The 13715-nt window shown below is 44.2% G+C and overlaps 1 long non-coding RNA gene across 1 annotated transcript in view; it reads right to left on the reverse strand.

Annotated features, from left to right (window-relative positions):
• Window positions 1–4486: 4486 nt before the first annotated feature.
• Window positions 4487–13715, reverse strand: part of LOC133666119 (uncharacterized) — an 85575-nt gene continuing 76346 nt past the window's right edge. Inside the window, exon 2 of the long non-coding RNA XR_009829791.1 lies at window positions 4487–11698. This is a non-coding gene — a long non-coding RNA (uncharacterized LOC133666119). The remainder of the gene's footprint in view (window positions 11699–13715) is intronic.

A 13715-nucleotide genomic window follows, 5' to 3' on the forward strand; every position in this document is an offset into this window, starting at 1 on the left:
GTCGATGCGCCTATCCCCTCCCCCCCCCTCCATTCTATTCGTACCGCACGATCGTGTGTGCGCAAACTTGGTCATCTGATCCCAACTATTCCGATGTATGCGTACAATTTTTCCCGTTTTCGACCGAGAAGAAAGTTTCAAAAATAACCAAAAATAAGGCCAATGACGATTCTCTGTCTGTATCGTCTAAAGAATATTTGCGTGCCGCGAATAACACGACACAGCAGCGGAAAGGAACTTTCTCGTTTCGATTCTCGGATAACGGAGAACGATATTCGAGCAAGACTGGATATACAGTCTCTATAATTTGCTCTCTCCTTATATGTATACGTTTGTGCTGCTGGATTTTTCTCATCTCGCATCAAATCGTAGGAAGAAATAAATTACGCGTTTATCTCTTAACCGAACGCATATGCGAGTTATTCCTGCCTTTTCAACCGCGCGAAGAATTTCAGATTTGCAGATTTAGCAAGAAACGGGGGGAAAGAATTCGCTCTCGATAGCCGAATCGATCGAAAAGTCCATCTCGCACGTTCCAGTTTTCTGTCTCGTCCTTTTCTCCCTCTCTTTCTCTCTCATGAGAATTCACGGTAGTGGATTGTCACGGTAAAATGCAACGGACAATGGCGTAATTAGTGGCGGCAAAGTTCCGTTGCTCCAACTAATGGGTTCGGTAACACGATCCGATTGAGTTACTAGCGCTGTTCGAATCTGACTCATCACCACTCGTTTCCCTTCGAAACACGTTGTTCCCTCGAACGCGTAAACATTCTCCATCGCCGTTACAGAATTATGCTCGAATACCGTTCAATTCCGATCAAATCGGGCAATAACAGGCTAACGTCGTTTTGCTTTCTTCCGATCGCTTTGTCGACGGTATATCGTGGGAGAGAAAAGAAGGGAGAGAGAGAGATGGAGAGAGATTTGAAGAGAATATCGATGCATTTGGCAAAGCGTGCATCTCCGACTGTACGTTTAATTGCTTCCATACTCGCTTTAAACGGGTTTCCACTCGGTGAAAAACGTAGTGCGCTGCAAAGGATTAGCAAATGTCGAGCCCTCCGGTACAAATCCTCCCACTTTCTTTTTTTCTCGCATTGCAAGCCAAGTTAAGTTCCCTCGTTAAGAACGCGCCAAAGACCTCGAGCGATAATTAGCCTCGACGAATGGCGGTGGGCGAAAATTATATGCAGGGCACGCAAGTAATCTCGATATTTATTTATTTCGGCGAACGGATCGAATAAGCGATCAGAGCCGATTTAAAATATACACGGGCGGTTTACGGTCGGTTTGGGTTTGGAAGAGAAGATAAGCGTGAACGAGGGAGAGGGAAAGAGAAGGAAAAGTACGGTGGCTTCGAGGAGACAGGGGAATGGTTTCTAATAAAACACGGGTCGAGCCAGTTCCAGTTCTAGTACCAACGACATTCCCGGCAGGACGTGGACACTATCGGCTTTATTTACTTTTATCGTGTCTCTCTCTCCGAGCACACTATTCTTTTCCATTTACTCCGCCGTGTACACTTACTTTCTCATTTTTTGTTCCTCCCCTCTCATCCCTCTCACTCGCCGTTCGAGATCGTTCCAGACCGTTCGAGACTTTTATGACCGAGACCTATGTTGTACGGAGAGAAAGAAGAGCGATGCGAGTGGACAGTCAGAGAGAGATGAAACACGCGTTCGCGAGGCTTCGTTTAAGGGGAATACGAATGGTAGGGATGATCGCTGCTCGAACCACCGCTGTTGCCGTGCTTCTGCAATTACAGAGCCCAACACGCACGCGCACGCGCGCACGATCGAATATCCACGGTCGCTTTTAAAAGCGTTTTAAAATTATTATTTATAGAAAATTAGCGTTGATCTGGGAGGGAAAATTAGCGGGAGGGAAAGGTATAGGAAGAACGGTATCGCGCCAGAGTTAATTTATATTCATAGTCGTGTTAAAATATTCATCGAACGCTCGAAAACCGATACCTTTTCAACTAATTTCTCGAATCTTCGTTTCCTCGTTTCTCTTCACGGGTTATTCCGGTTAAACTTCCGATATCCTCGCGCCGTTTACCGTTCGAGGTCAAAAATTGCTCGAAGAAAGGGAGAGAAAGGTTAGAAGGATCCGAGATCGACGCGAAGTTGACGTTTAATAACTGTCGGCCAGTTGGATGGAAAAATCGTTGTATGTTGGTGGATTGGCTCGATTTGGCGAGGCGCGGAAACTATCGGGGCGGAGGTCGATTTTCCATAATCGTTAGGGCGGACGACGAGTCGGCGATAACGAGTCCCATAAATCGACGAGCGAGAAATCGACTTGTTTCCAGTTTGCAACCGATATTTCACGGTTGGGTATAATTCCATTGTTGTACGCGCGCTTTCGCGCCCAGTGACGAACGGCCACGTGACGTTCGATCACTATGCATGAGCCCTCCCTCTCCCATGTCGCGTCCATGCTCTCGGACAAATAGGAAGCAAGAGTCAATTATTTTAATCGAGCCTCCGGACGATCCAATTATTATCCTCGCCCCGTAATTTTCCAAGTTACTTCGCGCCTCGATCTCGATCGCGCTTTTTCCTCCTCGTCCCGATAAGATGGGATGAACAGGAAAAAAGAATATCGCGAGAAACATCAGAGGGATAAATTATTAGCGGAGTCGTGTTTAATTCGCCGCGCACGGGTGAATTTTAATGGAGCGTAGGAGGGGAGGATTGTAGATGTTTCCATGATTTCAATTCATTGGCCGGTGTAACGAGCTGCAACCGAGCAGATTCGCCACCCCCTCCTCCACTACTAAATTAATTAGTAGTTGTAATTTACTTCCGGTGGTGGGTAATAACCGGATCGCGAAGCTAGTTTTCTGGCTCGCCGGCCGAGCGGTAAACGACAATTTACCGAAAAGCAAATTCACCGCTGGTTATTACCTGGAAACGGGATAACGTAACGTGCGTACCTCCGCGTCTTTGACGAGTTTCAATCGCCCCTTTCTTTCTCGCCGCCTCGTGGAGGGGAGTAGAGAAATTGATAGCCGAAACGAACGAGTCTTCTAATCACCGACCGTCGCGTTCGGTGAGAATTATTAACGATTATTTTCTTTTTCTCTCTCTCTCTCTCTCGAACGAGTTCGTTAACGACCTCGGAAGAAAAGATATATACTGTATACAGTATATACTAGCATATACCAGAAGGAGGAAGATCCGAAAGACGATTGAACCGATGCGTGAGCCATCCCTCCCAATTTCAAACTCTCTTCGTATATGATAAATTCGATCCGCGAATCGGCCAATTTCCACCGACTAAATATCAGCGATATTTAATATTTTCGCCGTTTTTCAAACGGGATTTTCGCTCCTCCTCCCCTTCCCCTCCCTCGTTCGCTTCGTTTAAGTCGCGATTTTCGAATCAATTTGCCAGAACGGCAACGTTAACGGGGAACGTGCGTTACAAATCACGAGTAATTCGGAATAATGCGTCGTTACGTAACGTTATTGTTCCGGGAGGATAGCGGGAATAATTAGTAGACGATAGAAAGAGACAGAGAGAGAGAGAGAGGTAGATAAATTGCTCTTTCGGGGCATCGTTTTATCTCATCGTCGACGAATCGAGAGCGGAAAGATCGGGGAGAGAAAGAGAGAGAGAAATTCGAAAATACGAGGAGAATTCATATCGGCTTCTATTCGACGAAGAATCGACTCGATTAATTTTTCCATCCCTCCTCCGATTTCCGCCTCGAACCCCCCTCTCCTTCTCTCCCCTCCTTCGACCGAATTTCGTCTTAATGGCGACGCGACCCCCCACCACCCGGTCTAACGTTCTTCCACTTATTTATCGCTCAAGATAGAGAGAAGGAGGGGGGAAGTTTAAACGCGTTTCGGTTAACCAAGTTCCGCCCGGCCAGAAATTACGGCTATTAATCGTGGAACTGTTTTCATTAGCCGATTTCTTTCTCCCGACGACGAGACTATCGACCGGGAAGAAGGGAATAGCGCTTGGCATCGCGACGTTTTTCCGTCGTCCGGCTCGCACGTATAAATTAGATATGTGCGCGCGCGCGCTTGTTCAATCAATTCGGCACACGTACACAGTCGGGGGAACGTTTTCGATATTCGCTTCATCGATTGAAGTCCTGCGTGAATGGCCACGCTGCATTCGTCCGAGCGACAAGATCGCTACCCAGGAAATATTTGCCCGTGTTTCTTTTTTCTTTATTCTTGTAACATCGGTTCGGTACGAGAGGAGAGGTTAAGAGTCTCTTAAGCTTGAGAGGTTAATTTTTTTTTCTTTGTCTGTCTCGGAGATAAGAACAGGCGATCTTCCTCGATCGTCTGAAAAATTGAAATTCATTCAGCGGGAAGAATCAACGGATGTTATAAAGGATTAATTCGATATAGATATTCGAAATCATCGGTGATTTTCTCTGATTATTTGATTAGTTTAATCTTATAAGGGGGGGGTTTCAGGTTTGATCGTAAGATTGATAAAAAAGATAATCGTTATAGAATTTAAAGTTCACTGAAATTTTATTTCTGGTTTTATTATTATAATTTAATAGATACGCACAATCAAATATATTCGTTCAGCTAAACCCGTACATTTTTATTTACTGTTTTCACTGCCCAGTCAATAATAATACACAATTGTTTATGAATTTAACGATAATAGCTCCATTAGATAATATATATTTATTCGTGTCCATAAGTTCTCGCCATTCCCGCTAATCTCGATGAACGAAATAAATATCAATATCGTGCATCACGCATTTTAACTACCAACAACGATAGGTAAAAAAAAAAAAGAAAATATTATCCTTTTCAAACGAGGAGAAAAAATATTTTCCACGATTAAGAAGAGAGAGGCGATAGATCTCATATCTGGACGATTATCGCGAGAGAATTAAAGTTATCACGAGCAAACGTGGAAAAATATTTGCGAAATGTAAAGCCATCCATCGAGTTCCAGCGTGAGAATGTAAAAATCCCGGCGCAAGAACGACGAGACGACGAGATTAGTCGCGAACACCGTTACGAGCCGTTCGATAAAGGGATTCGACAGTGAAGGAGGGGAGCATAAAGATGGCGAGAGAAAAAGAAAAAAGGAAAGAAAGGAAAAAAAAAGCCCGGACGATAATGGAAATTTAAGCGTGGATTCACGTGTCGGGGATAATTACCGCTTTATGGACGTTGGATCGAACGGAGGTCGGATCCACGATGAATCGTGAAGTGCGCGACGCGTATATTCGGGCCCTCTCGTTACACGAACGGGAACGGTTTAGTTAGCGCGACGCTTTGCCGCGCAATTACGTCATCGTGATACGCAGACGACGACGATAGGTCGAGGAAGCGTTGACAGACGTCTATCGGGGTGAAAGCGGACGGCGCCCTTCCCTTTCCCCGCGATCGGATAAGCTGACAACAATGGAGATAATGAAGGTAACCGCGGCACCGAAATTACACCAGGGATGATAATCCAGTTACCTTCGCTCCTCCTCGTCGTGGCCTTGCGAAAATCTCCAATCTCCAAGACATCGAACCATTATATATATATATGTATATACGTGTGTGTGTATTCGAACGCGAATTTTCCCACGTCGTTAATACGCCTTCCACGGAATATGCATGAAGATAATCGCTGGATGTTTGCGCTTTCATTAACGATCAACTTGCGCTCCTCCCTTTCGTATATAGCTATGATTTTTATTTCTTTTTTTCGAGGAAGGGGAAATTTCGTGTGAAATTGCTTGGAATTTTTCTGGAAATATCGAAGAGGGGGGAGGTCTATAAAGATGAATATAGGTGAGGACGTTTAAGAATTCGCGAGGGCTCGTTTGCCGATTCGAAGAAAAGAAAATCTTTCGTCGAGAGAGGGAAACTTTCACATATTTTTCCGATGGAAGTGTTCGCCGAGAATTGGAACGCGTCTTAAATCATTGGGATGCTTGGTGCTCGACGAGATATCTGGTGAAGGTTCGAGGAGCGGGGATAAAGGGAAGAGGGGTATCGCGGAGGGAGGCCGGAAAGGGTTGTCAGCCAAGCTAGAAAGAAGGAGTATTGCCGGCAGTTACTGGGCGCAGGACTCGCAACCTGACTTGAATTATGAACGCGCCGACTTAGTCTCTATTAAAGTCATAAATTTCAAATTCAATAACATGGTGGGCGCCGCCGGATACAACGAGTAGTCTTCAACCATTCGCTCATTTATACGCGCTTTTTCAACCCACGCATCCTCCATCATCATCTCTCCGCTTCGAGGCGGATAACGTTGTTTCAACGTTCATCGATTCTACCTCCCAATCCAATCTTCCATCGACTCGTGGATGAAGATTATTCATCTTTTTTTTCCCCTTCAACGAATTATCGATGGATAAAAGAAGTGCAAATATCCCGAGTTGATCGAGGATGCAAAGATCGATATATCGATTTATCAGGCGCAACACCTGACTTCTTCTTAGACACGATCGAGGAGAAGACGCGCTTGCCGCGCTTCACCCGACCCGATTTTCCAATTTTTATCGAGGGCGAGATAGCAGTGTGGAGGTAATAAATTCGTACACCGAAACTCTCGCCTTATTTCTCAATTCTCGTAAAATAGTCGGCCCACCCGCGGCGCCGCAGGATTATCCTGCTTATCGCGCCTCGCGACTGCCCCAAAAAATTCTCCAGCGGTGGATATATTATCTACGATAACCTCGCGGATAAATTTTGTACAATTTACAAAAGAAGGAAAAGGATCTAAGAATCGATACGTACAGTTGTTAAATCGTTACGCGATCGCAGATTGTTGTAAAGTAACGAGGTTTATTCAAAATGTTTATTCGATGGATATATGGAACGATGTGGGACGATACGATACGATCGGGTATAAGTCGGGTAATAACAAGAAAAATAAGCCATTTCGGCTGTCCGGAGAGGGAACACGATGTATTTACGAGCCGAATCGAGGAAAACATCTTCAACAAATTCCTCCTCCCCCACCCTTCGTATCGTTCGCTCCTCTTTCTTTATTGCCAGCAATTAGAGCAAGAGCCGGCTCGCGGGATAACGCGCGCAGAGATTATCGCAACAAGCAGCCATTCCTCTGCTCGACCAGACGAGATTACACGCTCTCTCGAAACTTGGACGGTTAACGCCGCGATAAATTATAGAGCGCGCGGTGATCGCGCATCGATGTGTGCTCTTCCCCCTCCACTTTCTCCTTGTCCTCCTCCTCTTCCTTCTCCCCTCTCCTGAATTATCCCGTTTCGTTCGTCACTCGACCGACGCGTTCCAAACTCTTTCTACGTCGCTCGAGATCAATCTTATTAATTCGAAAGCAGCCGATAATTCCCTTTTGTACTTTCAAGGATTTCGGATGGAATCGGTTTCGAATCGAATTAAAATACGTTTAACACACCATCGCGGAGGATACAAAGTTCTGGATCAGCGAATAATTTCGACGAATTCGACGATTCCGCTTTCTCGCGGTTGAGCTAGCGATTAAGGTATCGATAATCTACGAGAGAGAGAGAGAAAGAGAGAGAGAGGATTTTTATTTTGGAACGGCGAGCCTACTTTTAGCCCGAGCATGCAGTATCGATTTTCCAGCCGGGTCAGTCGGGACAGTGGCGGGCTGCTCTTATAAATTCGGCGGTTAACAATGTGGCGATAAATCGTGGCCGGGGACGCGCCTATAATCTCCGCCCGATGATTTCTAGAATTTCCTTCGCTCGTCACAGTCGTGGAAATATCCTCGCTCGTAAAATTTACAGCTCGTCGTTTTCGAATGAAGGGTCCGCGTGAATCCAATCCCTACGTAAGGAACTGTAATCAACGACGATTCATCGACGCTGTGCACACAGAGATCAGAGTTGAAGAAAAAATAACCGGTTAAAAATCTCGAGTAATAAGTTGCTTTATTCCATATAGCTACAGTTTTTGAATCAGAAAACTTTTGAAAGTAACTTTATTCGTGACTTCGACTATTAAATTTTTACCCGTAACTAACTAATAAAAATTCGTGGGGTGGGATCAATTAACCTATAAAATACTCTTTTCTGTTAAATCGAAGAAAAAGAGTAAACATCCCTCTCAATTTAAAGATCCAAAAAGCGAAACGGATTATTATTTCGCGATCTCTTTGTTTCCATTCCGTCCCTTTTACAATCGATGACAGATTCAGCGAGATTAATTTATCACGGAGGCATTGTCGTATTCGTGCAACGGTAATTAACTTCTAAAAGCAATCTTCTAGTGTTCCTAAATCGAGAAAAGCGGGGAGGGGAAAAAACCGTGGAGCGTAACAGCTGCGAGGTTCTTCCCCCTCTCTCTCTCCCTCCCCCTTCGTCAATTTAGCGAGATATCCGAAAGGCGTTTGAAACGGACAGATTGCGCGGTTCTTTGTTTCCGTTACGCTCGCTTTGACGATTGAACGGTGTTTAGCGGCCGCAAAAACTGTCCCGCGAACTTGTCCCTTTTATAAAGGAAGCCGAGCAAAAAGCCCGATCGAAATCGCTTTCATCGAAATCGTTTCGAGATGACCACGTTTCTATCTTATCCGTTACGAGCACGCGCGACTCGAAATCCCGTTTTTCATCGGTCCTCGTACATCCTCGCTTTAGCGGGACAGGAGAGGAGGGGAGGAGTTTATTTATCTTTCTTCCTTGTTTCGCTTAAACTGCTCGGTTTTCGGCCTCGCCGACGACGAGGAAAACATTCAGGCCCGATATTACTACATAATTGTACGGATTTTCGAGAATCTTATCGATAGAAGATTCAAAAACTCGCGGCGAAAAATTAACGCGAGATAATCGCGAATCGATATATCCCGGCCGATAAATATTTTCTTCGTTTCGTATCTCGGTTAATTGAAATTAATTCGAATCACGAACGAGGGAACGAACCAACGATTCACGTTTGTAACGCAACGTTGCTACGACTAATTAATTGCGCGCCTCCACGTTTACTGCACACTCGCCAGTGAAACACGCGCGTACTCGGATTAGACGGAGTATTTCCACCGGTTTTTTACCCCCTCCACCAACAACTCTCGACCACCGACGTTATCTCCGTCGGATTTTCGGTTGGCTCCGCGCGCCGCCTCTCTCTCTCACTCTCGCTCCTTTCCTCTCTCTTTCCCACTCACGCCGCGTAAACCATCTCTGTAACGTGATTCGTTTTAACGCACGTACGCTATCCGAATTTAACCGCGAGGGGAATCGAGTCGCTCGCTTTGAAAACTTGCTTTTTTTTCTTCCTTTCCTTTTCCTTCTTCTTCTTCTTCTTCTTTTTTTTTCTTAATGCTATTTAATCTCTCCTCGCGAAAGGAATCTTCATAGAGAAACTGCACCTGTTGGAGGAAAACCGAGGTGGGAGGGGAGGGAAAGATTCAGACGCTTAACCAACTCGCTCTGAAATTACTTTACCCCGATTTCCTCCTTTGGATCGTGTCTAGTCGGCAAGATTTCCTCAACTTCACATTCGCTCGACCGTTATTCGCTGCAAACGAAATCTCACCGGCTCGAGTTTCGAGTTTCGAGAAATTTGATAAGCTTTTCGTTTAATTAGCAAATTTTCGGCATATACGGGAGCGTTTTCTTTCTCTCGAAGAGAATCAAAGGTACTTTGGAAAAAATAAAAACTCCCCTCCCTACAAGCCATACCGGATTACCATAATACCGAAGCTTTTCTTCTTATCCGACGCTTTTAAAGCGACAGTGGGAGAAACTTTAAGAAGACGCGAGGTGACGAGAGAGAGAGAGAGAAAGGAGAAGAGCAGATTCGACGACGCTTCACTCCTCGTAATCCATTTCCGCCTCGATGTTGGAGCCAAGGCATCGAAAGATCGTCGGCAAAGAGACGGGTGCGCCTGAAACTTTTCCTTTAAAGCGGAGGATATCCACCTCTTGACAAATGGCGAATAGACGCGCGCACGCGAATATTCACTTCTCGCGAATATTTCGCCCGTAATCGTCTGAGCCGGTTCGTTCCTCCTCCCCCGCTGATTCGTAAAAACTCGGTAACCGATTCCTCGCGTCGTCGTCGTCGGAAAAAAGCTGGGCCGAACATCGGGGAGCACGTTAAGGCGGGCGAAGCAAAACCGTAAGATCTTCTTTTTCTTTTTCTTCTCCCGTTTTCCTCTCCCCGCGATTTGCACGATCGAGAGAAGGAAGAGGAGTGGCCCGGCGTTGTTGTGCGCGAATCCAGGGCTCGTTAACCGGCGTTGTAAAGTATACAGGGGAAAAAAGCAATCGGATGACTGCAATTATCGACGACGGCGCCAACACGCGTTATATAATTTATGCTCGCGTTAGAAAAAATAATTCCTCCCCTCTCGTCTTAAAAGAAGAAGAATAATTTTCCTTTGAAAAGTTTCTCCTAACGAAATACTTTTCACCCAGTCGAGGATGAAAATCTCGTTCCTCTTGAGAGGAAGAGAGGAGAGGGGGCAGAAATCCGAGGATAGGTTAGACGTACGTTAATTCACGTGCGTGAGGGGTCCGTTAATTAAAAGTGGAAACAGCGAGGAAAAAGAGAAGAAGAGAAAGAGGGAAGAAGAGGGAAGGAGAAGAAGGATTGGTATCGTCAACCGTGAAATTACTTAACAGCGAGCAAATTATCAGGCCGGAGGTTTCCTCTCGTCTCTTCCATCCCTTTCTCCGACACGAAAGATATCAATATCGAAATGGCGATATAAGGTAAAGGTTGAACGGTTCGAAAATAATTTTAGAATAAAAGAAAGATAAGGAGGAGAGATAATCTTCTTCTTCTTCGCGATTATCGGCCGGTTGATCCAAAGCTGCGAAACGCCCATTAGACCGATTTAAACCGATTGGAAGACGAAAGAGATAGGAAACGAATCGGACGGACATCCGGCTGAAACTCTCTACTTAACGCAAAGTGGATTAGATCGTAAAGTGGGCCGGGCGCAGAAAGAAGTTAAGTTTTAGCTAGTCACCAATAAACCTGTGCTTAAAAAAAGAACAAAATCTCCGTTTCGACGCCCCTTTCCAGACGACGTTTCTCCTCCTTCCTTTTTTTTATCATTCCATCCAGTTCGTTTATCGTCCCCGCTTCGAAATTTCTGATCGATCCAGTTCCGTTCTTCTTTATTCCTCGAGATTAAGCGGGAAATTTAACCGAGTCACGATCGCGAGGGGGAGGTAAAAACGTGTCTCAAGAGAAAGAAGATGGAGTCATTGATAACAGCTTTATCCTCCCCCAATTCCAGTCACGAATGTCTCCAGGTTTACTTTGCAATAAGCCTCTAACCCTTCCCCTGCATTACCATAAATATTTGCCCCCCCGTTAACGGATCATCGCGTTTCTCGAATGGAAAATTAATCAACCGCAACTGCGCCTCTCTAAAATTTCTGCCAATTCCTATCCCGTTCGATAACAAGGAAAATGATTCGTCTTCTCTAATTTTCCAAAACACGTATACACGCTGAACGCGGGCCTTCAACGAGGCGAAATTAATTATTCCACTTTCCCTTCTTCTCTTCGATCGTTAATGAGCTTCGCGCGAACACTTTAAGCCGGCATAACGAGCAGTCTTCCGGCTCGCTCGGTTTTCATTCCGGCCCCTGCACGAAGCCGCAACCCTTTTGCGACCCTCCTCCTCGAGGTAAGCCATCACCCGAGTGAGTATGTGCGGCCAAGATATTTTTCCAGCCAGCTCGTTCACTTCGCCACCTCTCTCCTTTGTCTCGCCTCCTTTTTATCGTCACGGCGAAAATCTGCAAGATAAAACTGAAATTTTTGCATTCTTTGATATTAATTCTAATCTAATCTCGCGTTGCAAGATTTGTATATTTGTATCGTAATTTAATAAGCTTCTTTTTACTTTTTTTATCGCACGTTCGAGATGCTTCCACTTCGATTCTTTGTTTATCGATATATTTAGTTTAGAAAAATTCGGAATAAATGCTATCTATTTCTCACTCCTCGAGATATTTTACGTCTCGATGGATCGGTTCACATCTCATCAGAGGAGGGAGAAAAGGTCCCAATTTTCCAAAAAGTTTGATCCTCAAATCCGTAATTTTCGGAAAAAACATACGATCATTCTTACATCGATGACGTATCCATCACAGTTTTTTTTTTTTTTTCGTTGGAATTAAATCCATCGATTGAATTCCCCCCCAAAACTCGTCCTTGGAGGCATCAATCCGGCCGGTTTTATTTATTTATCCGCGGCTGTGCAAATTCGACGAGTCGGGGGAGGAGAAGGAGGAGGAAACATCGATGAATTTTTTTCCCCTCCCTCTGTTTCCGTTTAGAATCAATTCCCGCCCAAACGAGGCAAACCAATCGGGGGAGAGGGGGGATCTGAATTTTTCAGACGCGTGACCACTCCGTTTAACAATGGACGCCTCCATCCAGCCCCCCGGTGAACAAAGGAATTATTCCCCCTCCTTTATTATATCGAATATATATATATATATATGTCACCGTATATCATTCGATGAAACGTTTAATCAAACCGAGCCGGTTGCTCGTAACGTAATTCGTAGTTGCGTATTCGAGGAAGAGTGGAGCAAATTGCGCCATTGTCGGAGGGGAGGGGGGGGCAAAGATTCATTTGCGAGGAAATAACGTGGCGCGAGCGGGTGTACAATGGGCCCAATCGGGAAGGCGTCCTCTATCGATGACGACAAACGTTCATCGGGAGGAAAATATAATGCGGAGGAGGAGGAGGAGGAGGCGCGATCACCCGTTTCATAAACGCTTTAAATTCGACCCGATCTATTCCCCTTCTCGTTTTTACGTAAATTTCAAACGTTACGGAATTTCGTAGAAGACAATTAATTTTTTATTCATCGATCGATACATTTCAAAGTAAATATATAAAAAATATATAACTGGGATAACAAATATATAAATTGGGATAAATTTAGTTAATGTTGATATTAAAAAGATTTGTTTTCAGTTTATTATTTCATATGAATAAATTATTAAAAAATGAAATGGAAAAATTCCAATTTTTAGAAAAAATAATATTTGAATTAGAAAATTAAATTCATCAGATTTTGTAAAATCTGATGATCTTAAATATATAATGATAAATAAAAATAAAAAAATTCTTGAAATCACAGAAACAATATAATAGATTAATCTTGGAATCTTATTCGGAGATTTAATATTGATTAATCTGATTCTAATAATTGTACTAAATTCTATAATGACTTACTGGATAAAAACATTATTAGAGTTTAGCATTAGGATAAACAAAGCTAATAACAATGCAATAAATAAATTATGTTTAAAATTTATGAACAAAATAAGTAATAGTATAAAAATTTTCATTGTCATTGTCTGGAAAATTGGTGAAAAGAGAAGAAAAGGAAAAAGGGGGGTTTAATTATTAGGGAAAAAGACTTATTTACTTTGATCGAGGCTTTAAAACGATTCGGGCGGATCGTTGATTAATCGTTGCTAGAAAAATGGAGCAACGGGTCTCGAAAATCCGGAAGAAATCGGACGAGATAAACTCGCCTCGCCCGAAATCGAGGCACGGCAAACTCATCCGCGCCGCGGTTCGATCGCTCTCCCCTCGTCAAAGTGGATTCGAAACTCGAGCCACGTCTCTCTCTCTATATATATATTTTCCATCCCTCCCTATCCAACGCATTCCACAGCTCGATTAACGTCAACTTTAATTCACGTCATCCCTCTCCGATTTTCCCTATTTCCCCTCCTTCTGCCCTGGAAAACACGCGTGAAACGTTAGAATTCGCTTAAGCAATTCGATTT

This window comes from Apis cerana, linkage group LG5 (genome assembly GCF_029169275.1).
Source record: "Apis cerana isolate GH-2021 linkage group LG5, AcerK_1.0, whole genome shotgun sequence".
Taxonomy (NCBI): Eukaryota; Metazoa; Arthropoda; class Insecta; order Hymenoptera; family Apidae; genus Apis; species Apis cerana.